The 5,384-nt window shown below is 46.6% G+C and overlaps 1 pseudogene; it reads right to left on the reverse strand.

Annotated features, from left to right (window-relative positions):
* On the reverse strand, positions 1-3,761 carry LOC140518700 (R3H domain-containing protein 2-like; annotated as a pseudogene).
* Positions 3,762-5,384: the final 1,623 nt, after the last annotated feature.

A 5,384-nucleotide genomic window follows, 5' to 3' on the forward strand; every position in this document is an offset into this window, starting at 1 on the left:
AAACACTCCCCCAAACAAAAAACCCAGATTAAATAAAATTTACAGTGAACATACCCAGCAAATATCTGTATGTGCAATTAAATACTGTGTCTGTTACTGCCACACGTACTTCAAACAAACAATATACAAGTGTTCTGGGGGGCTGGGGTGGATAGAGGAGGGGTAGGCACAGGTTTAACTCATGGGATAGGGGAGACAAGATGGAGGGGAAGTGAAAGGAGGGGGAAAATCAATTTATTTTTTTCTTCTTAATTCTGTCCATATAAATATATTCATAAAGACCAAAAAGAGGAAGAGGAGATGGGGTGGTAGGAGAAGGGGAGGAATGGGGGAGTGTAGGACCCCTCCATACTACCCCCCCAAAATGAAAGAAATGCATTGGAGGCCAGGATGGGGAAAAAGGGATGTCCAAAAAAACGAGGGAGAGGATTGGAGGGAAAGGGAGGCAGAGAGGAGAGGTGCCACCCAGAGAAAGAGAGGGAAAAGGTGGCAAAGAAAACCCCAGACTGAGTCCAGTGTGTGTGTGTGTGTGTGTGTGTGTGTGTGTGTGTGTGTGTGTGTGTGTGTGTTTGTGCGTGCATGTGTGTGTATCTGTCTGTCTGTCTCACTGTCTATGGCCTCAGTCTCCATATCTATGTCTTATCTCCATGTATGTCTCATGTCTGTCTGGATCATCATCTCTATCTGTGCTTTTTCTGCATCCCTTGCCCACACCACCCTGCCCCAACCCGTGGTGCTGGCCTCTTCCCCTCCTCTGCCTACTAGGAGCTGGCCCGCTCCAGGATCCTCAGGTCATAGTTCTTTTTGGCCACTCGAAGTTTGAAGCGACTCAGGGAGTTGTTGAGGTGCACGGAGGCATTCTGGGCTGCCAGGGGGCTGGGGAACACAGCCACTATGGTGTATAAGGCAGCGAGGTCTGTGTGCCGGCTGTTCTCGACAGTCCTTTTGTTGTCCCCCCACCCCCCTCCACTGCCCCATCCCTGCTGCCTGGCAGCCCCTGAGCATCCTTGAGCCACTGGATCTTGGAGCCGGATGCGGTGAGCTGCGTGAAGAGTTTGTCGTCCTGTGTGAGGGTGATGCGCTCAGGGAGATCTGTCACCTCCAACACACGCCCCAGAACAACATCTGCAGTCCCCAGGTCAGTGGAGGCAGATTTGAGTGCCTGACTCTTCCCCCGGTTTCCATGCTTCATTCCAGTCTGTCCCTGGTGTGCTGTGTAAGTCAACTGGCCATGGATCAGGGAAGGACAGATGGACAGATTGTACTGTAATGGCTGGCCCAGGAGGGAATATCGCCCATCACTCTGTTGCCAGGGCCAACAGGCCGGGGGAACTGTGCAAGGACAGGAAGAGGGCTGAGTCCTGTGCAGACGCTGCTGAGACTGGTGACAGGAGATGGGGTTGGAGACTGAGTGAGAGATGTGATAAGGCTATTCATCTGTGTGTTGGCCTGGGGGCTGCTCTCAGGGCTGTACAGGTCTACGGTCTTCTGCCCTCGCTGCTCCATGCTGTAGTATTTACAGTGACTCCTCTGGACCATAGATGGGGTCTGTGGGGCCTGGGAACCACTGGGAACACTGGGGACATTCAGCTGCATGACCACCACACCTGGTCCAGGTGGGGACACTCCTGAGTACTGTTGTGGCATCTGTGGTGGGCTGCAAGGGGAAGGAGACTGAGGCATCTGGTACTGCTCAGAGCCAGGGGGCTGCAGAAACCCTACCGAAGGGCTTGTGCCATTCTGCTGTGCTGGTTGGATCACACTGTATTTATTACACAAGCATGCTCCCTGCTGGCAAGCCCCCCTGCACTGACGGGCTGCTGAAAGGGCTGCTGGACCACATTCTGGGACTCATTTCCCACTGGAACTTTGTATGAAGGTAGCGGAGTATACTGGACCACTAGGCCTTGCATCTGGCCCCCCATACTGCTCCTCTGGTTGCTGAGAAGTCCTTGGTTCTGTGGCTGCTGTATACCCATCAAGCCCTGGTAAGCTGCCTGCTGCTGGTTGGACATTATGGGCTGCAACCCAGGCTGCTGAGATGACTGAGGCAGCTGCTGACCACGTTGGGGGCTGTAGGCCACCGGGTGAGAAAGAGGTCGGTATTGCTGGTTGGAGTTGGGATACTGCCCAGGAGGGCAGTAAGAAACCTGTATCTGTTGTGGGGGCTGGATGTAGCTTTGAGGCTGCAGGACTTGTTGGGCCATGGGAGCGTGGTTGGAGGTGGAGAGAAGCTGGCCTGTGGAGGCCATGATGAAGCCAGGCTGTTGAAGGTGTTGGGAGAGAAGTGGGGGCTGGAACAGGGCTGAAGATGGATCAGCTGCTTCAGCAGAACCTTGTTGGCTAAGGCTCATTTGCCCAAAGGGGATGCTGAGATCATCCATCTGTGAGATCATGTGATTACTCAAGGGTGGCTGTTGCTGGGGTGTGGGTGGGAGAGCTGGATGCTGCTGCTGCTACTGTTGGGTAGTACAAGTGAGAAGGCCCTGGAGAGGCTGGGATGAGGTGACCTGGTTGCACACTTCTGGGGCACCTAGTGCTAAACGTGGCCTGGAGATCCTTCCTGCACTGCCTCCTTTATTGCTCCCAATGCTGTCACCCTGGCTGAGAACGGAGATCCCACTGAAGCTTCTGGCTTTGGTAACAGGCGGCCGCATACTATGGACAGAGCCATCTGAGTCTGTGCTGCTCCAGGGCCGGGGCTCCAGGGCTTTGATCTTGCTGTCTGTGCTGCTCTGGCTGCTGCTCGAGGTACAGCTGAACCCCTCATGGTTCTCCCTGATGTCATTTAGATATCCATTCTGACCAGTCTCTTGGGCAAATATTCTCTCTCAAACCCTTTGATATTCCTCCTCTCTCTCTTCTGTTGACTTGCTCCTCCTTCCATCCTGTAATGGAACTCTGATCTGGTTATCATCCCGATCGATGCTGGTGTCATCTCTCTTCAAGATAAACCTCTGTTGAAATTCTACATTCTTCTCATCTTTGATATGCTCTGAGAACCTCTGTTGAGGGATCCTTGTGTTACTGGTTTTGTTGATGATGACAGCTTTTCCAGTTTGGTCAACATTGTGGTCCATTCCAAAATAGGCAGCAACCCAGTGTAATAGCAGCCGGTGATATGAGGTCATCTGAGGAAATTTCTCGAACTGGTTATTGTTGTCATTAATGAATTCCAGAATCTCTTGTTCTAACTTTAGCAGCATCATTCTGTCCCTTGGGTTTTTTTTTTTTTTTCAGTGTATTTACTAGAAATTCATGTAGGTCTATTCCAGTGGAGTCTGTATATTCTTGACTGGAGTCTCTAGATAGCATTTTCCTTGAGACTTTTTCTTTATTTTTGTCTTTGTCTTCCTTTTCAGGGCCATCTTTCATGGACTTCTCTTCCTCTTTGTCAGAGGGGCAACTGATATGCAACTGAATCATATCTTGGGTTTCCAGTGGCCCATCAACAAAAGGGGAAGAGGACTCTTCACACACTGCCAGGCTCTGCACCAGCTTCAGTTTAGAATTAGACTTGGCTCTTTTCTGGCATGTCCATGGTTGGAAGCCCGTTTCTGTGTCTCCTGCAGAACACTCGTATCCTCACCCTCTTTCTCAACCTCTTCCTTACTTGGTGACTTGGATACAAACTTATTCTTACAGACTCTTCCACCAGGTTTTTTTCTGATTCTTTCATTATTTCCAGTGTCTCTTGAGTAGTGTTACTGTTAGACATCTTCAATAGAATATAGCAGCGTCTATAGACACCGGGCTCTGGCTCCAGCTGGTCCTGGCGGCACGCTTCTGGGGGCGGATTATTCTTAGCGGGGTTTCCCCCGGGGCCCGGGGCTGGGGGGAGGGAGAAGGGGCTGGGAGAAAAGGGGGAAGGTGAAGAAGGGGGAGAAAAGGGGAGAAACCAAACCTGGAAAGGGGAGAAAAGGACTCAAAATTTTTCTAAATAAAATTTAAAATGATTTCTGTTTTTAGAGAGAAAAATGTTATGATGTTTAACAGTACTCAAGTTGCCTAAAGAGACCAATTATCTGCTTCCAAGAAACATCATTAAGCCCCTCTCTTCCACCGTGAGAAATGGGGCAGTAAACTTAGTGACCTTACTTGTGATACCAGATATTGTAGAAATGGTTCATGGAATTATGCTAATGACCTTAATAGATTGGGGTGGGCTTTTTTACCATTTACTAAGTGAGGAATAGGTGAGAAATAGTATTAAGCATGGTCCATGGCCAGAGAACCTTGCTCTTACTTGAATCCTTCTATGGAGGCAGAGTTTGGAAATGGTGGTAAAATCATTTCAAACACCTGATCTTGACTAGAATAGCCTCTTATAAATTGTCCACCCATTCCATTTATGGGGAGGGCAGCAAATGGATTGCTACCCTTAGGACTCAAAGATACTCTTTTGGTACCAGAAGGGATAGAGAAACTACTAAAGGAGATATTTTGGCTTCTTTTCAAAGAATGGTAGTAGGAAAAAGAGGGTAAAGTGTAGTGCATGATTTCTATGATCTTGACCCCATATTTTTATGGGGGTGGATGGAGAATCTTTGCAGATTTGCAATAGGTATTTTATTCAGCTACAGGTTAGTCCCATCAAATGTGGCCAGGAAATTTTGCCTTAGAGATATGCTGGCTTTGGTGTGGAACATTAAATGAAACACCAATACATGCCCTCTGCCACTGATTGCTCCATTGAGTTGGGGTTATTACCTAATGGCATGATATCATCTTCCATAGACTATTGAATTGTGTTAGAATGATGGAAGCTTCCAAGGTCTGTGAAACTGTAATTATTCCAGGAATGGAAGAGACATGTTGAATAGATTTTAAGTCGATCAAAAAAAATTATAGGGCTTCTGTTATTGATGTTATTATGAATTTTGAAAACATTTTTAATTTAACGAGGAGAGCAGAAAAACTAGAAAAAATATCATCTAATGTTTGAGCATATGTCTCAGGAAGGATACTGAATCTACATAAATAGAGGGATAGTGGGGAATTAGGGAGGCTTGGAACTGGCCAAAGATCATATGTTATCAAAACTGAAAATGAGTATATTATAAACAAATCTCATGATATAGATTGATAGATATACACATACACACATATGTGTAAAATCTATATGTGTATATGCATATCAATATTTATAGATATGTGTGCATATGTGTATGTGCATGTCTATATGTGTCTGTTTATGTTTGACTATATTAACACACAAACATATGTGTAAATGTGTATGTGTCTATATTTATGTATATACATACATACACATATATGTGTGTATATCTATATATGTCTGTCTGTTTATAAATATGTCTATATATGCCCATTATCATACATATACATATATATCTCTGTATTGAAATATATATATTTATTTATTT

Source organism: Notamacropus eugenii, chromosome 1 (assembly GCF_028372415.1).
Source record: "Notamacropus eugenii isolate mMacEug1 chromosome 1, mMacEug1.pri_v2, whole genome shotgun sequence".
In the NCBI taxonomy this organism is placed as follows: Eukaryota; Metazoa; Chordata; class Mammalia; order Diprotodontia; family Macropodidae; genus Notamacropus; species Notamacropus eugenii.